The 14,305-nt window shown below is 37.6% G+C and overlaps 1 pseudogene across 1 annotated transcript in view; it reads left to right on the top strand.

Annotated features, from left to right (window-relative positions):
* Positions 1-14,305, top strand: part of LOC307054874 (centrosomal protein of 78 kDa-like) — a 34,642-nt pseudogene that overhangs the window by 298 nt on the left and 20,039 nt on the right. Inside the window, exons 2-8 of the transcript in view lie at positions 41-114; positions 1,170-1,256; positions 3,402-3,599; positions 5,582-5,719; positions 7,710-7,775; positions 10,830-11,066; positions 12,257-12,306. The product of the transcript in view is annotated as a centrosomal protein of 78 kDa-like (transcript). The remainder of the gene's footprint in view (positions 1-40; positions 115-1,169; positions 1,257-3,401; positions 3,600-5,581; positions 5,720-7,709; positions 7,776-10,829; positions 11,067-12,256; positions 12,307-14,305) is intronic.

Genomic DNA, 14,305 nt, shown 5'->3' with positions numbered 1-14,305 from the left:
TTAAACCAGTAAAATTTTAAACTCTTCCTCCATATTAAAGGGATTGAATAAATTGGCCACTTTGGTGCACCTGTGTCCTTGCGAATTGTCCAATTGGAGATGGAGGTTTAGAAAGTGAGTTTCAGTCTTGTTTAAGTCTCTTCCCATCAGACTGGTCTCGTGATTTCCTACACACCATGTTACTTCCTGTCTACCTTTCCTTGATGGTGTTCATGCCTGGATTGTCTCCTGTACCTGCTCAAACCTTGGTCCATTCTCATTTGTACCATGGAAGTTTGTCATGCTGGATACTGTCAGAACTAATTTTACTTAAGTTTGCGTTAAGGTGCAAAGCACACGTTTTGTATGTTTTCTGTTTTTTGTGTTTGTGTATATTTTATGGTTTCGCTTCAAGAAATATTATGGGAAGGGAAATAGCAAGATGTAAAGAGCAAAAAAGTCATCATTCTCTTTAAATTGTTAGAACATCTATCTGCAATCATAATTATGATGCACTGTGGTATGTGTTAAAATAGTAAATACATGTAACGTCCCGTAGGAGCAGCAAACTCAGTGGTGTTGGTGAGGGTGTGTCATGGAAGTAATCACAAAGCAGGTGACTGTTGGTTGGGGTCCTGAAACATTAGTGTGCCTTCCCTGTGTCCAGTAGTGGTCTGGAGGGGTCAGGAAGCCTGCCTTTGAATTTGAGGGAACAGAGGGTTTGAGGTCCTCTCTCTCCTATTGCTCTAGTACACTGCATAGCAGCAGTATACTGGGTTTATAGTTGACGTTTAAATTGCTGATTGATCATTAAGATTGGGATGTATCTTTGGAAATGGAAATAGGAAGAATCGTATGCTTTTTCTTTTTTTCTTTTTTTTCCTATATCTGAAAAGGTATGTAGTACTTTGCTGAGTGGTTGGGAATAAAGTTTGCAGTATTGAGTGTATTCAGTTTTAGTATCTAAATAGAATTAAACTGTTGCTGTAAACTGGAATAGCACTTTGTTACTGACAAGTTTTAGAATGCATCTGTTCGTCAATTACCTGTTTGGGAAGATTGTAGTTAATGATTTTGAGAATGTGGCTATAAACCTCCAACTGACTCAAGAAAAGCAAATAAGTCAAGATTGACAAATGTATAGGCTCTTCATCTTATTGTGTGTGGGTTTTTTTTTTTTTTCCTTTTAGTTATTTGTCAAGGTATAAAGAATTCTATCACACTTAAGACAAGTTAAGTAAACTTCACGGGGTGTATTCTGACATGGCAGGGAGCAGATCCCATGGCCTAGATCTGAAAGGTGATTTTATGTTTAAACTTTCATGAAAACATATGTGATTGAAACACATTAATATATCGATACAGAAGGCAGTTAATTTTTGTCTTTTTGTGTGTGTGTGTGTGGTACTGTTGTGGCCTCTCCCGTTGCAGAGCACAGGCTCTGGACGCGCAGGCTCAGCGGCCATGGCTCACGGGCCTAGCCGCTCTGCGGCATGTGGGATCTTCCCGGACCGGGACACGAACCCATGTCCCCTGCATTGGCAGGCGGACTCTCAACCACTGCGCCACCAGGGAAGCCCTAATTTTTGTCTTTTGATACATGTGAGCGCAGCTTTCATTTTGCTGAAAGAATATGACCAGTTTTCAGTTCGGGATTCTACCATTTAGTAAAGATAGTCCACTTAATTTTAGAAATAAGAGATTTAATATATAATACCTAATAATAGTTTTATGTATTTTTTTTACTGAAAACATTTATTGTAATACTGTGAAGAAACTATGCCATTATAGTCTTCAAGACTTAAATGAATCAAGTGTTTATTAGCTGTTGTAGTTTTTAAACTAATAAAAGTCAGTACATCAGCAATTTGTAAATACAGTTTTTAAAATAATGCCTTAACAACTTTACAGTGGTTATAATGACTGTATTTAGGCCTAAAGTTAGTTAATAATTTGACATGAAGGCTTTTTAATAGTTTGATGGTGCAGATCAGGGATAGGTAAACTCTGGCTGGTGGGCCAGATCCAGCCCGTCGCCTGGCTTTGTAAAGGAAGTTTTTCTGGAACATAGTCGCACCCATTGTTTACATGGTAGTTATGGCTCCTTTCACCCTACACCAGTGGGGCAGAGTAGTTGCAACAGAAACTGTAGAGCCCACAAATCTGGAAATGTTTAAATTTAGATTTGAAAAATGGAAAAATTCTTGGAGCCTATACAGGGCAAGTCCATTGACCCCTGAGGTAGAAAACAGTCAGGAACTTGGGTGCGGAAGCCAAATGGCCTAGGTTCAAATTCCCTTTCTCCCATTTCATAGCTAGTGACCATACTAAGCACTGTGTAAGTGATTGCTATTGTTCCTGCTTGGAGCTTTAATAAGTTATTGTTAATAGAAAAATGACACTCATGATTTTCCTTTTAGAGTAACAAAGGCACTTTGAGTCTTTTACTTTTTCAGGAATGTAATAAGACTTTTTTCATTTACAGTCAGTGTTCCCTGTTACCAAAATTTACTTTATGAATATAAAGAATTGAATGTCTTCAAGACAGTACTTTTGCTTAAAGGTCAAACCCTTATTCTCCCAAGGCACATCAAACTGGCTCTGCATAGTCCAGGCCTCTAAAGCTGGTGTGCACACCCTAGGTAGCATGTGAGAGACATTTTGTAAATATAGTTTTTTAAATAATGCTTGAGACTTCCCTGGCGGTCCAGCAGTTAACACTATGTGCTCCCAATGTAGGGGGCTTGGGTTCGATCCCTGCTCAAGGAACTAGATCCCACGTGCCTGCCATAACTAAGAGCCCACATGCCACAACTAAAAGATCCGGCATGCTGCAACTAAAGACCCGGCACAGCCAAACAAACAAACAAATAAATAAATCTTTATAAAAAATAAGTAAAATAAAATAATGCCTTAGGAGTTAGGAAAAGAAAATATTAGAACATTTTTACCTTTGTATTATTTTAAAAAATCTGTGTAGTTTATCATGTACATAAATTATATGTATGGAGCTTTGTGTATATAATTTGTTAATAAATAAGATGCATATTAAAAAGTTTTCTTATGGTTTGCCCAGTCAGGTGTTTGGAGGCCATTGGAGGACAGGATGATGAAATATAGGGCCTCAGCAAAGATAGAATTTAGAACCATTTCCCTGACTTAGAAGATAAGGAAAATAATTCATAGACTGTAATTGAGTTGTCCAACTTTACATAAGTGTTCAGAAACAGGAAATCCAGTGGCTAGAATCTAATCACTGACCGAGCAGAATCTGGGTCACTGGACTCGTAAACCAGAAGTGACTGTTGAATTTCTCAGGTTGATGCTCCTGGCATATATGCTTGATATGTGTGTGTGTGTAAATCTCTGACATAATAAGCCATACTCAGGCACACCCTGTTTCCTTATTCAAGCATCTTAATTTCATCCCATTAAATCTTTGAAGTATCAGACTACCAGAAGGCACGAAGAAACCTGGGCTGAGAGTCTTCATTCCAGGAGACCTGATCTTGACTGCATGGCTGGTTTGAGGCGCATCACTCTGAACTGCAACACGCTCATTGGTGACCTGGGTGCAAGTGCTTTGGCAGAATCTCTTAGTGAGGATTTATGGCTTAGAGGTAAATTCTAAAATTGAAAATACTGATTTTTTGATATGAAATATGCTTAGCTTTTGGCATGATACTATTGTGATAGGATTTTTTAAAGCCTCATTTTACTGATAGCTTTTATTGTGCTTTTAAACTTTCTCTAACAGTTGCATATATCCTTTATAGAAAATACAGAGTAACGAGAACAATTACCTATAATTTTAATACCCAGATATAATCACTGTTCATTTTGGTGTATATACTTTCAGTCTTTTTTTTTCTACAAATACATATGTACACTTAGGGATTACAAAAATAGAATTGTAGTATACTTGCTATTTCATATTCCTGCTTTTTTCACTTAATGATGTATCATGTAGTATTGCGTCGTATTGATGTCCCATCGTTTAATCAATTCTTTGCAATTCTATTTAGACAGTTTGCTTTTCCCTGTCAGAAACAATGTGAATACGTTGTATATACACCTCTGTGTCCATCGGGATTACTTCTGTAGAATAAGGCACTACAAGTGGAATGACTAAGTGTGACATATTTTTAACACATTTGATACACATGGCCAAATTACCACCCAGAAAAGCTATGCCCATTTGTAGTCCACCCCAACAGTAGATGTGAAGCCTGCCTCTCACAAACACTGGCCTGTAGCACTTGTAAAAAAATGTAAAACTACAAAAATGAGTACCTCTCCATTTTCTATGCAAGTGGGATTACTCCAAATTTTATAACTTTTTTCAATTAATTGAGTATGAGCATTTTAGCAAGTCAGTAAATTTGCATCTCCTACATCATTTTTTGTGATTGTTCAGTATTCCATTATATGAATATGCCACAGTGCACATGGCTTATCCATTCTTGTATATAAGCTTTGTCCAGTTTTTCAGTTACAAATAGTACTCTGATATATATCCTTACCTATATCTCTGACTATTTCTTTTGGTTAAATTCTTAGAAAGAGAGTTGTTGGATCCAAAGGGTACAGACATTATTTAAAGGCTTTTCTTACAGAATCTTGGCTTCATCTGATAGGAGAATAACCACATGTTGTTTTATTTTGTATTCATTTGATTTACTGGTGAGGTTTACTGGCTGTTTGTATTAATTTGACTATTTGGTTAATTATACCCTGTGTCCATTCTTCTGTAGTGAGAGTTTGTAAGGGTTGTATCATATCCTGTCAGATCCGTATGTCTGACTTGCTATTTCTATGTGTCATGGGGGTGTTGAAAGACTCCAGTTATTTTAATGTGATGGTCCACACAACACTTAAACAAAAGACTCATGATAGTTTGCTTTCATGTAATCTTTTTTAATACCTGTGCTTTAGTGATGATCCCTTTGGTTTAAATGAGTAGGTTGTTCAGCCCCAGAACTACTAGAATTCATGATCAGTTTTTCTGGTTTTTGTCTGACCTTTTACTGCGAGGGTTCTTGACCATCATACTTTCATGATAGGTTTTTAGTATGTATTCTCTATTCACACATTGTTTAAAGTTTTTATTATTTGTATCCTCTTAGACTTGTCTTTTTTTCCTCTAAAACTAACAGTTATTACATTTCTTCTATTTTGTTTTCCCCTTTGAACTAGTTTCAAGTGTGATTTGGAGCTGAAGATCATGATCAAAAGAATGCAGTGCATTTCTGAGCTCCACCAGGTTTTGCTTGTGAGGTTTACATGCCCCTGCCGCCCTTGCCTAATTATGAACTGAGATTCATTTTGTGATGCTTTTTGCTCATAGGTTATATACAGTTATTCTTCAGTTCTGTAATTGTAAAATATGTTGTATGATTTATTGGTACTAAAGCCAGGGCTTTATCATTGCACATCCAAGAAGAGGTTTTTAAATTGGATTATGCATTATGTGTGTGCGTATATGTTTCTGTTTTTTTCCATACCCAAAATTACAAACCTGCCATGACTTGTCTTGTGCAGGACTCTTCCACACGTGAGAAAATGAGAGTTGTCTATATGTTAAATCTGTAGAGTTAGCAAGTGACCTTTTGTCTTTCATCGAAAACACTTGACCTGCAGCAGTGCGGCCTCACCAGTGAAGGAGCAAAGGCTTTACTAAAGGCCCTTGAAACCAACAGAACTCTGCTCGTTCTGGATATAAGAAAAAATCTGCTTGTTGGTATGTGGTCACTTTTTTTAAATTGATAAACACATAGCAAAACAAAAAGAATTTGTTCAGGTATTGACAGTTTTTTAAAACTTAATGTGTTTAACTTTCCTCATCATATACAGTTGGCCCTTGAACAACGTGGGCTTAGGGGTGTCAACCCCTACGCAGTTGAAGATCTGGGTCTAAGTTTATAGTCAGTGGTTCCACATCTGTGGATTCAACCAACCTTGGATCATGTAGGACGATAGTACATATGTATTGAAAAATATGCGTGTGTCAGTGGACCCGTGAGGTTCAAACCCATGTTGTTCAAGCTTCAACTGTACTTTTCTAGTGTTGCACTTCCCTTATGTTTTTAGCAGATAATGTACTAATTAAAGTGAATGATACTTGTAAATTTTTCTTATCTCTACTCTGAGTAGAGGTGAACCTAGATACTAAGCCTGCTTCCACCAAGAGCATTATTTCTTTCCTGTGCAACCTCTGAATTCTTGCCAGGAGTACTTTATTCATTTGTCAGATTCACAAGTAATTTTTTAATCATCTTCTGTGTGCCAGATACAGGTTTAGGGACTAGGGATAAAGCAGTGAACCAGACAGACAAAAGTCTTACCCTCATGGAGCTTACATTCTAGTGAAGGAGATCAGATAGAAATGAGTAAACAGATAAGTAATATAATTTTAGAGAGTAGGAAGTGCAAAAATATCTTAATGTGAGGAGAGTGAGGGAGAGCAGGTAGGACTCCATTGGATAGGTTTGTTAGGGGACAGCTTCACTGGAGAAGTGGCATTTGAACGGAGACCTGAATGAAGAGAGGAACAAGCGATGGAAGATCTGGAGTAAGCACATTCCAGGACAAGGAGGCAATGAGTATGTAGGCATGTAGGTGGGTGGAGTATTTAAGGAAAAGCAAGGAGGCCAATCTGGGCAGAGTACCGAGTGAAGAAGAGTGTGGTATGACATGAGGTCAAGGAGCTAGCCAGGGGTCTGCTCTTGTAAAGTCTTGAAGGCCAGAGTAAAGATGTGGATTATTCTAAATGAGTAGAGGGGTTTGAACTGGAAAAAGGCATGATCCAAATAGTATCTGAATAAGGTGACCTGGTATAGAGAAGGGAATTGGGAGGATAAAGAAGAGGAACGGGGCTTCCCTGGTGGCGCAGTGGTTGAGAATCCACCTGCCGATGCAGGGGACGTGGGTTCGTGCCGCGGTCCGGGAAGATCCCACATGCCGCGGAGCGACTGGGCCCGTGAGCCATGGCCGCTGAGCCTGCACGTCCGGAGCCTGTGCTCCGCAACGGGAGAGGCCACAACAGTGAGAGGCCCGTGTACCGCAAAAAAAAAAAAAAAAAAAAAAGAAGAGGAACAGGGAGACCAGTTAGGAGACTATCACAGTGCTCCAAATAAGAGATGTTTACAGCCTAGGTTAGGTTGGAAGTTTGCATTAAGTGAAAAGTGGTTGAATTCAGGTTGTGTTTTGAGGGTGTAGCTATCGAGACCTGCAGTTAGATGTGAGGTATGAAGGAAATAGTAACAAGGAGACAAGTCGTTGATGATTATGTGTGCAACTGGGTAGTATCACTTAGAAGAAGGGGGCTGATGGGAGCAGCAGCTTTTGAGGGAATATCAGGACTTGGTTTGTTATCTTGGATGCCCTGGTTTGATATCTTAGTTGCTCCTTAGGTATCTAAGCGTCTGGACGGTGCTCAGACTGTACTTTGTATCCAAAGGTATCCAAAGCCACTTTAGATGCAAAATGTTTAAAGTTGACCTTTGCTGCTGCCAAAATAGTAGCCACTGTGGGCAGTCTGCAAGATGGCATCTTAGGTTTCTGAGGAAGAAATTAGAATACACAAAGGGGGAAATAAGTGTATAATTATATAATGTAGATTTCATATTTAAATTTATGGGAAAAGCAATAATTAGTTGGCTTTTGGTTTGAAATGGAAATAGCCACTCATTGGAAAATAATTACTCTAATTTCAACTCATTTTACTTTAGATCATTCTGTGATGAAAACAGTTACCAAAAAAGTTCTCCAGATGGAAGGAGTGCCAAGTCAGAGAGGTATACAACATGTTTCAGTTCTCTCGGAAGAATTTCTCTTTAATGGCTTGGTTTTCTTTCTTTCTTAAAAGAAAATTATCAAGGTACTTTCTGCCATCTTAAAACTAAGATTTTAGTCAAATCAAATGGCTTTTCTGTTTTTGAAAATGTTGTGTGATGCTTTAATTTAGGTTCCCAGATATGCAGATTGAAAACCTTTTAACTTTTTATTTTCTGTAACATATGATCGTTAGTCACAAATAGTCTTTTTTTTTTGGTGATAAGAATGAATAGCAGGAGCAGCATTTGTGAAACCAAATCTAATATGAAACTGACTCTTTCTTGTGAGTAAATTTGAATTTTGAAACAGCAAAACAATAAGGTTTAATAAAAAGCAAAATAAATTTTTTATGTTTATGATCTGCCAATTTCCCAGAAAGAGTTTTGTGGTGACTTTAGTTATATACCAGATACATTAAAATCACCAGTGGACAACACATCTTTTATTCAGGTGCCCTCTGAAAGTTTAAAAAATGTGTTGACTTCATATCACTGAACGGTCCACTTTAAAATGGTTAAAATTATAAATTTTCTGTTTTGTGTAGTTTACCACAATTTTTAAAAACTGTGTTGTTTGAAGATTTTTGGGTTTTATAAAGGTATTGTATTAGCATAAAAATGAAAAATTTAAAAGACCACCTCTAATCCCATTATCCTATCAAGCAATATTTACATTTTTATTTTCTCTTTCTGCTGTCTATAAACATAATTCCACATAGCTTCAATATAATTTGCCATTCTTATCTTTTCATACTAAATTTAAATTCTGTGATTCATAGTTATACTTTTTAACATTGCATTCACAAGGTTTCATTGAGTAGGTCAATTTTTTTAATTGGTGAAAAATTGGAAATAACCTAAAATAAACTATTGTAAACATCTTCATAAATACAGCTTTTTTTTTTCTACTTAGAGTTGTATGTTTTTGATTCTCTATTCATCAACTTGCTTGGACAATAGTGTATTAAATAAGTTGTTAAGAGTGTTTATGAAGTCAAAAAAAAGCTTATGATCGTCTGCCAATTGTTATTTCAAGAGAGTGATATTTTAGTAATCAAATAGTACATTCAAAGAAGTTAAGATTTGTGATATCACACTAATTAGATATTATTATTAAAAATTTATATCATATGTAAAGCATTCTTAAAATAGCTACATTGACTTTTGCTATGATATTAGAAATGGAAATATATATAAATAAAACATGTATATGTAAAACACATTAGGAATTCTGTAAAATTAGTACAGAATAATAGGGCATCATGGAATGAGAACAGTTAAACATTTTTTTTTAGTTAGCATGATTAAACAAAGTGGAAATGTAACTGAAGTATACAAGCTCATTGAGCTCTTTTAAGAGTAATTTTATTTCTTGGGCTTTTTTTTGTATTTGCCTCAGTTATTTGGAGACAGAGAGGTAAGCCAAATCAGTATCTGGGTATATACCTAGATCCAGGTGAGTATAGGGGTGAAATAATGGTGTGAATTGTGTCACATTTATATTGTACTTATGTATGCCTAATAAAAGATGGGAACTTTTATTAGAAATTTTTTAATCTCCTAACAAGAAAAGTGTAATTTAAAAAAATTTTAATACAAATGTATTTGCATTAGTTTCTGAAAGTAAAGGAAGGGTATACACATACAAACCATATGCATACAAACATTTTTTTTGATGGCAATTAAGTTAAAAAACACAGTAAAATAGCACAAAATGAACTGAGCTCCTATATATATATGTATATATATATTTTTTTTTTTTTGGTGGTACGCGGGCCTCTCACTGTTGTGGCCTCTCCCGTTGCGGAGCACAGGCTCCGGACGCGCAGGCTCAGCGGCCATGGCTCACGGGCCCACTCGCTCCGCGGCATGTGGGATCTTCCCGGAACGGGGCACGAACCCATGTCCCCTGCATCATGGCAGGTGGACTCTCAACCACTGCGCCACCAGGAAGCCCTCCTGTATATTTTTAAGAGGCATGTAAATCACACAGGATCGTGTGGTGATTATCAATAAGCTACACTCTATGAAATATTTGTCCTATATTACTGCATACACTCCATTTTACCCTGCATCCTAATGCTGCTAAAATATAGTAGAAAGCAGCAGCATAGCACAGGGAGATCAGCTTGGTGCTTTGCGATGACCTAGAGGGGTGGGATAGGGAGGGTGGGAGGGAGGCTCAAGAGGGTGGGATATGGGGACATGTGTATGCATATGGCTGATTCGCTTTGTTGTGTAACAGAAACTAACACAGAATTGTGAAGCAATTATACTCCAATCAAGATCTATTAAAATAAATAAAATAACATAAAATATAGTAGCTTTGAAGGATAAATGTAACCATTTTAACCTATGATGTTTGTTTTCAGTAAATTCAAATTAAATATTTAAATGTGAATTTTAATATATGTCTTGTTCTAAGTAAAATATTAACACGTAGGTCTAGTTTTTGCAACCAAATGTTTCATATAAAGATACTTGCCTCTTTACTACTGAAATATAGGGTAAGTCTCCACATTTCACTCTTTCATCCAGTGGGTTTCATTTGTTTTTTTGTGTGTTTTCTATATGAAATCAAAGGAGCAGTGAAGGTTGACAGGCTTATAGGAGGGTAAAATTGACTCACCTACCCCCAGCAACTTGCAGCCTTATAACTTGTATTGTTTTTACATAGAAAAATTCATCTTAAATTTAACTTTTGGTCTACTTCTGAAGATTCTGTTTGGCAGAAGTCATGGGTGTATCTGTGTTTCTGTATCCTTGAGATTCAGAAATGCCAAAGGTGTTCTAAGATTCAGGAAACTTGAGTGTTTCTGCATGATACATAAAATGTATCATACTTTGGGATTTTTTTTAAACTTTATTTTTGCATTTCTGCACATCTCAATACTTTTGTTTTAGTTAAAATAACTTGTTACTGTAGAGAACTTATATTTTTTTAAAATGCTGGCTTATGTAAAAACTTTGTACAAAACCGATTCTCTTTTTAATGGGCTTGGCATCATTGTCAAGTGCCTTTTTGATTCCTTTCGACGTGTACACGTGTGACAGTTGCTCTGTAGACCTTCGGTGCATCTTGATTCCTTCTTTTCACGCTTTGTCAAACGTAGTCTTCTTGGCCGCAAAGAAGCCTGTAAGTAATGGAAGGAAACACTCTGCTGGTAAAGAATGTTACCCTCCTGAACCGCTACCACCTGGAGTGCCTGGTTTCCGGCCATTGTGTCCTGCAGAAAGTGCAAAAAGCAACAGGTAACCTGTTCGCATTCCCTGTCTTTTTCAGTCATTTAGAGTTCTTTATTTTGGAACTTCTATTATGTGGGTGGTCTCTGGTGCTTTGTGTAGAGGAAAAAAGGTAACTCACACATGGCTTCTGCCTAATGAGCCCTCTAAGGAAGAAACATTAAAAGTAATTGGGAGTTTCAAGTTGTTTCTCAAGTGTCACAACAGAGGTAACTCCGTGGGAGTCTTGAGGAGACTAAAATGATCACCAATTGTGCATGTGAGAAAAGTTTCATTAAAGGCAGGTGTAGTTGAGCGAAGCCCTACAGCACAGAAGTAGGAATTTGGATACGTACGAATGGGAAAAAAGACATTTTAGGCATGGGAAATAGTTTAATGCAAAATGGATGAAAAATATGCATTAGACCTATTCTAAATCAACTGGCTTATTAATTCAGTAAATCAGTTTTAGTGAGTCAGACTAGCATTACCTGATTTCTTATCCAGGGGATAGCTGTTCATAGTAATTTTTGTCACAGAACAGTAAATAAAATGGTTGAATTATAGCTTTAGGCTTGCTAAGTGAAAGAGATGGCTCTAGATGATCTTCAGGTGACTTACTTGGTAGTAATCACGAAATCGGGGATTAACAATTCCTTAAGAAAACAAAGAGAATTGATTTTAAATAGTACTTGAAGTAGTTACTGTGTAAAATATCTGTTCAGTTGCTCATGTTAAATGGATGTTTCTAATCCCCACTGGACAACCGACTACTTTTTTGCAAATGGTAATGTGAATTGCTGTTGCATAAACTATAGTGTTGAATCCCCAGTGTTTGCACTTGAGTTTCACAGCTCTGTGGTTTCCTATCTTCTTCCTGAGACACTTAATCGCAGGTCCATCCTCGTCACACAGGGTGGTAAATTAGAGAACGATTAATATCACCATTTAAAGAAGTGAGACTGAAATCTCAACCATCCTGAACATAGGAGCTGAAGGGGCCTCTCAGCAGTTCAGAGAGTTATTACCAAGCCAGTAGGCTGAATTCTGTTCTGTTTTCTCCGTAGCAGAGCCCTCCAGGTCCTTGTTTTGAGCTTATTTATTTTTATACACAATTCTTTATGGATACTGTTCATACTACTAAATAGTTGTATTAACTGGGTTTAACTGGTGATGTATTTACATGAAGATCTAACTTCGTTTTGTTGATATCTTTTTAGAGGCTTTCCATTCATCAAAGCTCATGATGTATGTAATCAGTTGGTGGTGTGTAGCTATCATATTTATGATATATAGGGCTTGAATTGGGAAAGGTGGATGGTCATTCTTCTTGCTTTTTAAACTGACAGAACCTTACAAGAAGCATTTCCCTGTCTGAAATAAATCCACGTAAAACATGTTTGGTCGCTCTCCCAATGCAACTGTGTAGTTGTGTGGATTTGGCACACAACGGGCAGCCTTGTGGTGATGTCTGTAAACAAGGAATCCTGTTTTCCAGTCCGCAAATCAGCTGTTACCCAGAGAAACGAACTTGACTGCCATTTCTGACCCCTCACATGGAGCTGTCATACTCAAGAATGTTCACATGTTTTCAAGAAACGTTGTTTGCGGGCTATATGTACAAATTGCTGATCTGAAAGCCAATATAAAGCAACATCTCCCAAACCTCTGCTCTCTCACCAAGGCCACACACATTCCCTCGCTTATGACCTCATGGCAAGCTAATACTGTCAGTATCAGATTCTCCTTCCCAGTGGTCTTGGGAGACTGCATAGTTGCTCTGTGAAAGGCACCACTGCTGAGGTTGAGAGAAGAGCATCTTGGGTGTCAGTCCTGGCCTTGCATTCCCAGAGAGAGGGGTGTGCACCTCATTCTCCTGTTAGGGTTTTCCTATGCTGCAGGGTTTGCTGCTTGTTGTCAAAATGATGTCCTAGTGACTTGTCTTCTGCGTGGTTATATAATCCCAGCACAGTTCATTATGATCTGTAGACTTTTATGGGGTTGTGGCAAGGTCAGTTTTTAAATGTTTGGAAATGTCCTATTGAACAACATTGCAGTGGCAGTGAAGCTTGCTGGGAGAATTGTTGCCCTAGTTTTGGCTTAAGGGTGGTGAGAAGATGAAATTTTTATTTATTTTTTTATTTTATTTTTTTTTATTTTTTGCTTTATAACAAATTTAATCAGTTATACATATACATATGTTCCCATATCCGCTCCCTTTTGCGTCTCCCTCCCGCCCTCCCTATCCCACCCCACCAGGTGGTCACAAAGCACCGACCTGGTCTCCCTGTGCTATGCGGCTGCTTCCCACTAGCTATCTACATTACGTTTGGTAGTGTATATATGTCCATGCCGCTCTTTCGCTTTGTCACAGCTTACCCTTCCCCCTCCGCATATCCTCAAGTCCATTCTCTAGTAGGTCTGTGTCTTTATTCCTGTCTTACCCCTATGTTCTTCATGACATTTTTTTTCTTAAATTCCATATATATGTGTCAGCATACAGTATTTGTCTTTCTCTTTCTGACTTACTTCACTCTGTATGACAGACTCTAGGTCCATCCACCTCATTATAAATAGCTCAATTTCATTTCTTTTTTTTTTTTTTTTTTTAATTTATTTATTTATTTTTTATTAGTTTCTGCTTTATAACAAAGTGAATCAGTCATACATATACATCTGTTCCCACATCCCTTCCCCTCATGCATCTCCCTCCCTCCCACCCTCCCCATCCCACCCCTCCAGGCGGTCACAAAGCACCGAGCTGATCTCCCTGTGCTCTGCGGCTGCTTCCCACTATCTATCTACCTTACGTTTGGTAGTGTATATATGTCCATGCCTCTCTTTCCCTTTGTCACAGCTTACCCTTCCCCTTCCCCATATCCTCAAGTCCATTCTCAAGTAGGTCTGTGTCTTTATTCCCGTTTTACCCCTAGGTTCTTCATGACATTTTTTTTTTTTTTTTAAATTCCATATATATGTGTTAGCATACGGTATTTGTCTTTCTCTTTCTGACTTACTTCACTCTGTATGACAGACTCTAGGTCTATCCACCTCATTACAAATAGCTCAGTTTCGTTTCTTTTTATGGCTGAGTAATATTCCATTGTATATATGTGACACATCTTCTTTACCCATTCATCCGATGATGGACACTTAGGTTGTTTCCATCGCCGGGCTATTGTAAATAGGGCCGCTATGAACATTTTGGTACATGTCTCTTTTTGAATTATGGTTTTCTCAGGGTATATGCCCAGTAGTGGGATTGCTGG

Source organism: Hyperoodon ampullatus (assembly GCF_949752795.1).
Source record: "Hyperoodon ampullatus genome assembly, chromosome: 6".
Classification (NCBI taxonomy): domain Eukaryota; kingdom Metazoa; phylum Chordata; class Mammalia; order Artiodactyla; family Ziphiidae; genus Hyperoodon; species Hyperoodon ampullatus.
The sequence above is the reverse complement of the archived record's forward strand: the minus strand, read 5'-3'. Positions and strand labels throughout refer to the sequence as shown.